Below are 13418 nucleotides of genomic sequence, written 5' to 3' on the forward strand. Positions count from 1 at the left end.
TCTCCACTTTCTGAAAGTTACCTGGCATAGATTGCTTACATCAGGAAGGTCAGGCTGGATAAACCTGACCTCTTCCTGGCTACTCACCAGAATTACCTGAGGGAGATTTCCTAAAGAGGCAAATGCTTTTTCAGCCTTGGGGTTCAAATCTTAGCACCTCTATTTAAAAAAAAAAAATCCTCCCTTGAGATGCTGATGAAGTCAACCTGGCTCCGGTCCCAAAATACATTTGGAACCAATAAATTGACAGAACTGAAAGGTTCCTTAGAAGAGCCTGAGGACTCCCTGAGAGCCTCCTTGAATTTAGGCACTGATTTAGGTCAAGGGTCATGTACATCAGATGGTGGATAATGGTTGTAGCGCATAGAGTGTACCCAAAAGTGGCATGGCACGTGCCTGGATGAGTCAAATCCCTGTCTCCCACTTCCTTCTTGAGTGATCTCGGATGAGTCATCTAGTCTTTCTGAACCTGTTTTCTTGCCTGTAAAATGGTACCATCCCTAACAAGGTTGCTGTAGGGATTAAAGGAGGAAATGCATGTAAAGTGCCCAGCAGGGTACCTGACACATGATAAGTGTTAAATACTGGGAAATCAAAAAAAGACAAAGTTATTTTTATCAAGAGGACTTGAGGTGGCACAAGATAACCTAAAACCATTGGGATGCTTCAAGTTAGAGGATGAAGCTTAAGAGCAGCCATGATCTAAGTCTAAACTCATGAAAGGGATAATGGAGAAGTTGCTTGTTTACAAGAACAAATATCCTTTCACTCTTGGTCTTACCTCAGGGCTTTTGCATATCCTGTTCCCTTCAGCTGGATTACATCTCTAAGCTTCACATGGTTTTCAAATACATTTTTTCAATTATGACTGCTATTATTTACTTAGCATCTATCTTCCCCACTAACACATAAGCTTCATGGTAGCAGAAACCTTTCACTGCCATACATGAGGTCTAGAACAGTGCCTAGCACATTGTAAAGAGTCAGTACATACTGATCAAAGAATACTGAATGAATAAATCTCGGTCAAAATAATAAATTAATAAAATATGAAGTGATAAATAGGTATAAAAGCCACGATTTTTTTAATATATAAAGGAACAAGGGTATCTAGAGACAAGCAAGCTTAAGAATTGAAGGGACCAGTGAGATGATTAACTTCAAAGCATGCATATTTACAGGTGGTGAGTAGGACCAGGTTTAGTATTTTACTATCCAAGTTCTTTTCCATAGTTTTCTCAGTTACCAAAATTTGGGCATGTTCTCCTAAGACTGCAAGGATATATGTGAAGACAACTCAATTGTGTATTTGAAATTAGGATACTGGCCATAATGGTTGTATTGACATGGAAATTATCCTTCAATAAAAAATAAATTAATTAAAAAAATAATAAATGGCTATAGGTCAGCTTATTCTACCACATATCTTGACAATGAAAGTCTTTATTAGTGTAGTGTTTGTGTGCGTCTAAATATTTTCTACAGAATTTGGGGAATCAGTTCAGTTCAGTTCAGTCGCTCAGTCGTGTCTGACTCTCCGCGACCCCATGAATCACAGCACGCCAGGCCTCCCTGTCCATCACCAACTCCCGGAGTACACTCAAACTCATGTCCACAGAGTCGGTGATGCCATCCAGCCATCTCATTCTCGGTCGTCCCCTTCTCCTCCCGCCCCCAACCCTTCCCAGCATCAGAGTCTTTTCCAGTGAGTCAACTCATCGCATGAGGTGGCCAAAGTATTGGAGTTTCATTTTTTTTATTTCTAAAAAAGAATTTTATTAAAAAAGCACAAATGCAAAGAAATGAACAGAGGAAAATTTATGCGTCGAACCTGGACTGGTCACTTATGATAATATACATGCTACAATTCCATTCTCCCCATCATTCCACCTTCACCCTCTCCCACAGAGTCCCAAAGACTGTTCTAAATGCCTATGTCTCTTTTGCAGTCTCTTATACAGGGTTCAGGTTACCATTTTTCTAAATTCCATATATATGCGTTAATATACAGTATTGATGTTCTTCTTTCTGGCTTACTTCACTCTGTATAATTGGCTCCAATTTCATCCACCTCATTAAAACTGATTCAAATGCATTCTTTTTGATGGCTGAGAAATACTCCATTGTGTATATGTACCAAAGCTTTCTTATCCATTCATAAGTTTCAGCTTTAGCATCAGTCCTTCCAATGAACACCCAGAATCGATCTCCCTTAGAATGGACTGGTTGGATCTCCTTGTGGTACAAGGGACTCTCAAGAGTCTTCTCCAACACCACAGTTCAAAAGCATCAATTCTTCGGCGATCAGCTTTCTTCACAGTCCAACTCTCACATCCATACATGACCACTGGAAAAACCATAGCCTTGACTAGACGGACCTTTGTTGGCAAAGTAATGTCTCTGCTTTTTAATATATTATCAAGGTTGATCATAACTTTCCTTCCAAGGAGTAAGCGTCTTTTAATATCACGGCTGCAATCAGCATCTGCAGTGATTTTGGAGCCCAAAAAAATAAAGTCTGACACTGTTTCCAATGTTTTTCCATCTATTTCCCATGAAGTGATGGGACCAGATGCCATGATCTTTGTTTTCTGAATGTTGAGCTTCAAGCCAACCTTTTCACTCTCTTCTTTTACTTTCATCAAGAGGCTTTTGAGTTAGTGAGGGTTAATTTCCAAAAGGTGACTTAACTTGACCCCTGGAAGCCTCCTTGGCACTTAGAAAATTAGCCTCCATGTTTAGTGCTGCAAAGTTGAGGATATCAAGGCAATAGCCCTAATAAGTAGATTGTATCAGCAGTTAGCTTGGTTCCCTGGTGTCCCTCTGGGGACGGCTGCATCCTCTACTTCGTCTCACTGGTTGAACAGGAGGGGTCCAGGACAGTCATAAATGCCCACATGCTCTCAGTTCAGGCATCTGGGCTTGAAACCTTCTCTCACGGAAGAGACAGAGGCATCTATCGTTCACTCACTCATCTATTTACTTAGCATAGAGTCTCAAATGGCTACTGTTATGGGCTGCTTTGTGCCCTGCCCCCAACAAATTCATGTGTCCAAGTCCTAACCCCCAGGACTACAGAATGGGATGGTATTTAGAGACAGGATCTTCAAAGACATGATTAAGGTCATTAGGGTGGGCCCTAACCCAGTATGACTGGCGTCCTAATGAAAGGAGGAAATCTGGGGAAGACCAGGTAGAAACACAAGGAGAAAATGGTCAAGGAGAGAAGCCTCAGAAGAAACCAACCCCACCAGCAAAGGAATTCCAGCCTCTGGAATTATGAGAAGATAGATTCCTGTGTTTAAACCTCTCAGTCTATGGTACTTTGTTGCAGCAGCCTGAGTCAATACGTTTACCCTATGCCAGGCATTGGGGATATGGAGGTAGTAACAGAGAAGACCTAATCCAATGGGGAGCTCATCGGTTTGTATTCCTGTGAGTTCAACTGGTGTGACTGAAACAGGAAAAGCCAACTGGCCCTTGCCTCCACCCACGTGCCCAGAACTTCCAGATTATGGCAAGGGATCCCCATTCCTGTGTGGGAGACTCTGGTGGTGTGTCACATAAGCTTGCAGGCAGGTCTGCCAGCTTCAGTCATTATGGTGAGTCTCCTGTGTTTGAACCCATTAGCTCTGGTACTCAGCTGTGCAGCCATCTGGGGGTACCCCATTGCTGCTGGTCCTACCCTGAAACCCTGATTTCCATGCCAAAGGTACAATTTCTTAATCCCGTCCACAGCTTGAAGTGCTACAGTGGTAACCTCTGATCAGTAAAGAAGTGGGGAGGGTGCCTTCTATCTCCTGACTGTGAATCTAAATCTCATAGCATCCTTTGTGAAAATGGGATATGCAGTGAATGGGGTGAGAATGGGACAATATTCTTTCTCCATGTAAATATCTGATGAACATAGCACCGTTAATAATTTGTCATGAGTCAAATATCTAAATACATGTGGGTCTGTTCCACTGATTGGCCTACTAATTTCTCCTTGCAGTGCTGGATTGTTGAAATTTCTCTAATTACATGAGTCTTTTAGTGAAGGATTCCTCCAGCTTTTGCTAATATGTATATATTTACTTTCACTGTTTCAAAATAATTTATGTTGCTGCTGCTGCTAAGTCGCTTCAGTTGTGTCCGACTCTGTGCGACCCCATAGACGGCAGCCCACCAGGCTCCCCCATCCCTGGGATTCTCCAGGCAAGAATACTGGAGTGGGTTGCCATTATGTTGAAATAATCTCAAAGTTATGGAAAAGTTGGAAGAACAGCAAAAACAATGTCCGTATCTCCTTTACTCAGATTGTCAACCTTTTAACTATTCTCTTTCTATAATGTCTGTAAGCATGTGCAAACTATCATTAGTTTTTATGAACCACCTGAATATAGCGCCGAAGAATTGATGCTTTTGAACTGTGGTGTTGGAGAAGACTCTTGAGAGTCCCTTGGACTGCAAGGAGATCCAACCAGTCCATTCTAAAGGAGATCAATCCTGGGTGTTCATTGGAAGGACTGATGTTAAAGCTGAAACTGCAATACTTTGGCCACCTCATGCGACGAGTTGACTCACTGGAAAAGACTCTGATGCTGGGAAAGGTTGGGGGCGGGAGGAGAAGGGGACGACAGAGAATGAGATGGCTGGATGGCATCACCGACTCTGTGGACATGAGTTTGAGTGTACTCCGGGAGCTGGTGATAGACAGGGAGGCCTGGCGTGCTGTGATTCATGGGGTCGCAGAGAGTCGGACACGACTGAGCGACTGAACTGAACTGAATATAAACTACAGATGTGTTCCTTTATCCCCTCTAAATTCTCCTGTATTTTCTGCAAACAAGAACACTCTCCTACATATCACCATACAACCCTTCAAGTAAGGATATCAACCTTGATGCAACACTGCCATCTCACCTACAGATCCTGTTCAAAGGCTGCTCCCTGTCCCACTAGGTGGGTCCTGACTGCATCTAGAACAGGCACTGAATTTTGTTATCATGTCTCCTTCAATTTGGAGTAGTTCTTCAGTTGTCTCTTATATCCTTGACCATTTTATGATTTAGAATTTTTTGCTGAGTTTGTCTTATGGACCAGAATAAAATCTACCTTGGTCAATATTCCATGAGCACTAGGAAAAAAAAAAGTGTTTATTTTACTGTTGTTGGAGTTTTTATATATGTCAATTAAATCCTTTTGCATGACCACGTGGTCCAGATTTTCTGTATCTGTGCTGATTTTCTTTTAGTAATTCTGTTGCTGAGAGGAGGATGTTGAAGTCCTAACTTCAACGGTGGTTTTTTCTATTTCTCCCCTCATGTATCGTGAGGTTCTACTGTTTGACATAACTAAAACTTGTAGGTCTTCCTGATGAATTCTTTCCTCATTATGTAATGTCTTTGTTTCTAGTAATTTATTTTGCTCTGAGGTCTACTTTTTCTGATGCTACAGTCATTTCTACCTTTAAAAAATTCATGTTTGTATAGTATATATTTCTTCATCCTTTTAATTTAACCTATGACACTGCGCTTGAAATGAATTTCTTGAAGGCAGGATATAGTTGATCTTGCTTTGTTGGTTGCTTTGCCAAGCTGCCAATTTCTGCCTTTTAATTGGTATATTCAGACCATTTAACATTGAAGACAATAAGTCTTTCATTTACTATGTGGTTTCTGTTTGCTTGCCTGTTTCTCATTTCTTGCTTTCCTGTATGTTGTCTGAATACTTTTAAAGATTCCATCTTGATTTCTAGTGCTTTTAACTGTATCTCTTCATGCAGCTTTTGTAGTGACTGCTCTGGAAAACTCCATTTATCTACACACATCTAAGTTGTATGTGTTTATTATAAATTTTAGTATAAAAAAGTTGTGTAACATTCAGTTTAAAAATAATTAAAAACACAGTATTCTTTATTGTAAACTCCAAATACCCAGTTAATTCTCAAAGAATCCTTTTGCTGATTTTCATCAAACTTTTGTACTCTTAGTCTATGATTGCACTGATGAATGAGTGTAGCTTTGACAATAATGTTAGCTGACATTTTTGTTTAGGTTAATGAGAAAGACAAAAATTAAAGGATCAAGACTTGTGCAAATTTCACTTTTTGTCAATGATATGAGCAACATTTTCAATTGGAGAACAGTTTCAAATATTGGAAGAATATTTCCTCTTTTTGTTATTTATAATGTGATGACTACTTTTAATTTGTATTATTGCTTTTTTCCCAGCTCTGTTGAGATATTGTTGACATGCTACGTTGTATCAGTTTAAGGTGTACAATGTGATGATTTAATATAAATATATACTGAGAAGTGGTTGCCACGATAAGGTTATTAACACATCCTTCACCTCATAGAATTATTAATATCATTTTTTTGTTGTTATGGTGAGAACATTTAAGATCTATTTTCTCAGCAACTTTCAGGTGTTCAACACTGCTAACTACTGTCACCATGCTGTACATTGGATCCCCAGAACTTACACCTGGAAGTCTGTATTTTCTGACCAATATCTCATTCCCCACCCACAGACCCTGCGATTATCAATGTACTCTCTACTTCTGTGAGCTCGGTTCTTTGAGATTCCAAATACCGGTGAGACTACAATTTGTCTTGCTTATTTCACACAGCATAATGTGCTCTAGCTTCACTCATATTGTCAAAAAGTACAAGTGGCAGGACTGCCATTTTTATGGCTGAATTATATTCATACACACACTTATCTATACACACACACACACACATATATATATGAAAAATGTGGGGGCTAGGGGCAGTCAAAGTTTGCATATAATATTAGAGTGGGTCTTCCGTATCTGCAGTTCATCTGTGGATTCAACAAGCAGCAGATTGTGCTGTACTGTAGTGTGTATTGAAAAAAATCTGTAAATGAACCCACACAGTTCAAAACCATGTTGTTAAAGGGTCAATAGAATATATATATGTGTGTATATATATACTCATTTGTAAAGCCTTGGAAAGTGCTCACATTCCCATGACAATATTTTAAGTCTATTTTTATACCCCACAAATCAAGTATTACTATTATGTTCACTTTTACAGAGAATATTTGTTTATATTTACCTATTTACCAATGTCTTTGGTATTATGCCTTCTTATATTTCAGATTTTCCTTATGGGATTACTTTTCTTCTTTATGAAATATATCTTTCAGGATCTTTATTAGTGGGATCTATTGGGAATAATGGCGTAGGAAATGGCAACCTACTCCAGTACTCTTGCCTGGAGAACTCCATGGAAAGAGCTTGGTGGGCTGTATTCCGTGGGGTCACAAAGGGCTGGACATGACTGAGGGAGCATTGGGAATAAACTATTCCAGTTTTTTATTTTTGGAAATGTCTGTATGTAGTCCACATTCTTGGAAGACAGCTTTTGCAGAGAGCACAATACCAGTTTGACAGTTATTTCTGTTTTGTATTTTAAAGCTGTTATTTCACTCACAGCTGGCTTTCATTGTTACTGTTAAGATGCGTGCTGTCTGTTTACTTACCTTTCCTTCACAAATGACCTTCTTTCCTTCTGGCTGCTTTTAAGGTTTTTGTTTTGCTATTTGTAATTGTACCATAATGTATAACATATACTAAGTAAGACCTTTATCTGCTCTGGTTGGGATTTTCTGGGCTTCTTAATCTCCAGATCCACATTTTTTATTAATTTTGAAAAACCACAACCATCCTATCTTCAAATGTCATGTTTTCTATTCTATTCTTTACATAAACATTGATATCTGTTCGGCCCTCTTATCTATCTTCTATGTCACTTAATATTTCATATATTTTATCTGTCTCCATGTGACTTTCTGGGTAATTTCTTTAGAATTTTTTAGTTAGATCCATTTTCTACTTAGCTATGTTTAAATTGCCTTTTAGCCCATCCTCTGGGTTTTAAATTACCAGATTACAATAAAAAATGTCTAATAGTTCCATTTCCTTACTTTTCAGAATTTTCTGATTATCTAAGCAGGTTAGTATTTCTTGTCCACTCTTTTCCCCCCCTTACATTTTGTTAATAAATTTTATTTTTTAAAAAATTAACACACAGAAAAATTGGCTTTGGGGACTGTTCAGCTCTAGGAAGTTTAGAATATGCATAGACCTGTGTGATCACCATGACCGCGAGTCTCATCACTCTGAAAAAGTCCCTTGTGCTATCCATTTGTAGTCACATTCTTCCCCATTCTTTCCACTTACTCCCACACTCCCTGGAGTGCAAGATGAGCCTGAGAGGATTTCTTGGCTCATGTGACCAAAAACATCCCAAAACAGGTGCTATTTCTTTTGACAGCTGTCATCCTAATGGGTGTGAGGTGGTAACTCATTGTGTGGTCAATGTTTTTATCATGTGTCTGGCACTTTGCCTGGAGAAGGAAATGGCAACCCACTCCAGTATTCTTGCCTGGAGAATCCCATGGACTGGAGGCTGTCAGGCTCCTCTGTCCATAGGGTCGCAAGAGTTGGACACAACTTAGCAACTAAACCACCACCTGGTACCTTGCTAGGATAGCACAGGGAACAGGTTTGGGGCTTGGGCGTGTAAAACACATACAAGTGACTAACTACAGTTGTGCAAATTGCTCCAAAGAAGTTGAAGGGCTAGGCTGGAGTGCCTAATTCCTGGAGAAGGAACATCTCTTAAAGACATGGTAGCTCCCTCCCATGCATTCTCTTTGGAAGTGGAACTTGTCATGCTGCTTCATTAACAGGCTTCTGGGGAGGTAGCCTTTTGGCTGCTCAGTTTTTAGAGGCCTACAGATTTTTTTCTCAGCACACCTCAGATTTCGGGACTGGGTTTTGCCAAACATCTTCAAAGGTCCCCAAAGAGCTCTTAATCTGGCAAACAGTTTTCCATCAATAAACAGGGCAGTGTTTCCTGCCTAGATACCTATTAAACTTGTATCTCCCCACCCAGAAAGAGTCATTCTTAGCCAGATGTTCCCTGGTTGGGGCAAGATGCTCTGCTGACCCAAGGCCACCTGGTTTTCTGTGATTCCCACTTGTCAACTTCTGACCAGAACCTGGATGACCATTGAGGGGAAGGCAGTGGTAAATGGGGCCAGGAGACACGGAGGATAACTGCTGTGTTTAGGTGCCTTTTCTGTAAGTCCCTCTAAGAGTAAGATATTCTTTAATAAAGTGGAAGGATTGAACTTTGTGATCCCTTCTTATTTGGCATTTGGTGAGTTTTGAGAGGAGGTGATTAGGTCAGCTGTTTCAGCACTTTCTCTAAAAAGAGATAGATAAAATGGATGATGTTCATAGGCTGACATCACCCATAGCCATGATCAATTCTTGGAAAAGTAGCTGCAGTGCCACTCTCTCCTTTACCACTCAGAAAGTCCACTGGAAAGTTTAATTACTGGGTTGGCCAAAAAGTTTGTTCTGGTCTTCCTGTAACAGCTTACAGGGGGAAAAAAAAAAACCCAAATGAACTTTTAGGCCAACCCAATATATATGTAATACTATTATAGTGAAACATATTTAACATAGCACCTGATACTTAGCAAATTCTCAAAACGAATTCTAAAATAACTTAAAATAATATTTTAAATTATTATTATTTATATTTAAGATTAACTGACAACTTATGATAGCCAAGGGCTTCCCTGGTGACTGAGATGGTAAAGAGTCCACCTGCAATGCAGAAGATTGATCAAACCCAAGTTTGATCCCTGGGTCAGGAAGATCCCCTGGAGAAGAAAATGGTAACCCACTCTAGTATTCTTGCCTGGTGAATCGCATGGACAGAGTAACCCTGGAGTCCATGGGGTCACAAAGTGTCAGACATGAATGAGCAACTAACACACACAGGATAGTCACACTACATTCCAGAAGCCAAATCCAGCCTGGCACTTACTTTTAGATAACCTGTGCGATAAGAATAATTTCTAAAATTAGTTAAAAAAATAATATTCTGTGATACATGAAAACTGTATGTAATTCAAATGTCGGTGTCCGTAAATAAAGCTTTACTGGAATTCAACAGGGCCTAGTTTTGCTTATGCATTGGCTGTGACTGCTTTCAACCACAACGGCAGAGTAGAGTACTTGTGACATACTATAGGACCCCAAACCTGAAATATGTACCATCTGGTCATTCATAGAAAAAGTTTGTTGACACTTTCACAGATTCTTATCTCTACTGGAATCAACCTCATATTTGTATCCAGTTGTATCTGCACTTTGCACCACTTAGCCAATAAGGGATAAAAAGTATCCAAGAAAAAGGCTCAAATACCACAAACTAGGGTGAGCTTCCTTCTCACATCGGTACATGACTCCTGGAAAAATCATAGCTTTGACTGTCTGGACCTTTGTTGGCAAAGTGATGTCTCTTCTTTTTAATACACTGTCTAGGTTTGTCATACTTTCCTTCCAAGGAGCAAGTGTCTTAATATCATGGCTGCATTTACTGTCCGCAGTAATCTTGGAGCCCAAGAAAATAAAATCTGTCACAGTTTCCACTTTTCCCTTTTCTATTTGTCAGGAAATAATGGGACCAGATGCCCCTAAATAATTCTCTAAACAATTAGATCAAACTGGTAAGACGTGGCCTGCCTCTGGGCAGTGGTAGCTGCTACAACCCTTCAAAAGGAGGTTGAATGGTTAACGCTTGATCAACCAATCGCTGTATGACTCGACACCAGGTTCAGACTTTGGCAAGTTCTAAGGGAATGAAATGGGTTTCCTACAAAAGGTTTATTTGAGCTCAGGTTATACTTTCAGATGACTCGTCGCGTTCCATCGCTCAGTCGTGTCCGACTCTTTGCGACCCCGTGGACTGTAGCCTACCAGGCTTCTCCGTCCATGGGATTCTCCAGGCAAGAATACTGGAGTGGGTTACCGTTTCCTTCTCCAGGGGATCTTCCCGACCCAGGGATCGAACCCCGGTCTCCCGCATTGGAGGCAGACGCTTTAACCTCTGAGCCACCAGGGAAGCCCAGTTACTATAAAAATCTAAATACTCTAAATCCTGCCCCCCACCACAGAAATGGGGCCCCTGGAGCATGATTACATAGAAACCACAGATATGATCTATTCCTGTCACTGTGACCCAGGAAGGGAAATGTCAAGGGGGAATGGTTCACATTCAGAAGCAGTTTTATGGGAAAAGGAAAAAGTCTGCTGGGATACACAGTGACCTCCTAAACCCAAGTCATGGAGGCATAAACCTATCTCCAGGGACTTCTGCCCCAAAAGCCAGGCTGAGCGCCTGCAACGAGACTTAGGGCTCGGAACAGGGAAGATCTTAAAAGTTTTCACAAATTCCTGGTATGCATATACCATTCTACATGCACATAGGGCTTTTGGGAAGAAAGAGACACACTTACTCTGGAGAATAAACAGCTAATTGTGGCTTTAGCATATGGAAGCTCAACGGTGTGGAGAAAAGGGAACCCTCTTACACTGTTGGTGGGAATGCAAACTAGTACAGCCACTATGGAGAACAGTGTGGAGAGTCCTCAAAAAACTGGAAATAGAACTGCCATATGACCCAGCAATCCCACTGCTGGGCATACACACTGAGGAAGCCAAAATTGAAAGAGACACATGTACTCCAATGTTCATCGCAGCACTGTTTATGATAGCCAGGACATGGAAGCAACCTAGATGTCCATCAGCAGACAAATGGATAAGAAAGCTGTGGTACAGATACACAACGGAGTATACTCAGCCATTAAAAAGAATACATTTGAATCAGTTCTAATGAGGTGGATGAAACTGGAGCCTATTATACAGAGTGAAGTAAGCCAGAAAGAAAAACACCAATATAGTATACTAATGCATATATATGGAATTTAGAAAGATGGTAACAATAACCCTGTATGCGAGACAGCAAAAGAGACACAGATGTATAGAACAGTCTTTTGGACTCTGTGGGAGAGGGCGAGGGTGGGATGGTTTGGGAGAATGGCGTTGAAACATGTATATTATCATATGTGAAACGAATCGCCAGTCCAGGTTCAATGCATGTTACAGGATGCTCAGGGCTGGTGCACGGGGATGACCCAGAGGGATGATATGGGGAGGGAGGTGGGAGGGGGGTTCAAGATGGGGAACACATGTACACCCGGGGTGGATTCATGTCAATGTATGGCAAACCCAATACAATATTGTAAAGTAATTAGCCCCCAATTAAAATTTAAAAAAAAAAGAAGCTTTGCAGATTCCAAAAGAAGTGGCAGTGATTCACCATCGGGGTTACCAAGAGCAGGTGCAGAGGTGATAAAGGGAAACAAGATGGTTGCAACTGCCGAAACAGTAGCCCTAGAACCGGTAACTTGGCAACTAACCTCTCATACCTTAAAGTCCAGATCCATCCAATTATTCCCCAATCTATACAAAGGAAGAATGAGAAAAAGCCCTAGAACACGGCTTCAACAGAGGTCTGGGAGGCCTTGGGTGGCTAGTTAATGAAAATAAGCAGTACTTCTTTCCCCCAACTGCAGTTTGTCAAGCCATCCGGGAGGCTCATCTTGGAACTCAGTAGGGAAGCAAAGCCTTTTATAATTAATTGGTTAGTTGACATCAGGGTAACTTCTTGCATGAAACATACAATCAGTCTGGAGAGCTGAGATCAGCTCCATCTGCACAAAAACAACCCAACACCAGACCCAACATAAAGAGGCCCCCAGATAAGGCCCATTCAGACCAGAGAAACATGTTCTGGGGAAGACTGGCAGATTTCACTGTCATGCTCAGAATACCTGGCAAATTCAGGCACCTCTTGGTGCTGGGAGACACATTATCTGGGTGGGACAGGAAAGTGTTTCCTGCTAGAAGCGAAACAGCAGCTCAAGTAGCTAAAGGCATTACCAAAAGAAATAATCCACGCCCCACCCCCAACCCCCGGCCTGGGGTTCCAGGATCCCCGGAAAGTGACAGTGGTCCAGCATTTGTGTCTCAGTGACTAAGTGAATAATGAGTGCCCTGGGCGTAAAGTGGACCTTGCACTCAGCTTGGAGACTCCAATCTTTCGAGAAAGTAGAGGGAGCTGATCAGATCTGAAAACGGACTTCAGCTGGGCTGTGCCAGGAGACTCGGGAAAATTAGATGCAGCTGCTTCCAACTGCCTGGCTGGCAAGCAGCTAGCCCCAAACAGTAAGGTAAAGTTCAGTGTGTTAGCACTCACGGATAGTAAACCCATTCCTCAAGCTTGAGACAAGGGACAACTGAGCCCCCCCGAAATGGAACAACTCAAACATGCCCTCCAGGTGGGACAAACTCTGAAAGCTCTCATGGAATGTGGTGACCAGATGCTTCCCTGCATTGGGGCCTGGGTGTACCTAAAACCCTGGAAAACCAGGAGCCCGGGGGCTCAGCTCACCCCCAATTGGACTGACCCCACTTTCAGTTCAGTTCAGTTCAGTCGCTCAGTCGTGTCTGACTCTTGGCGACCCCATGGATCGCAGCA

Source organism: Moschus berezovskii, chromosome 19 (genome assembly GCF_049115385.1).
Source record: "Moschus berezovskii isolate FMDL1 chromosome 19, NW_MosBer_1.0, whole genome shotgun sequence".
Classification (NCBI taxonomy): Eukaryota; Metazoa; Chordata; class Mammalia; order Artiodactyla; family Moschidae; genus Moschus; species Moschus berezovskii.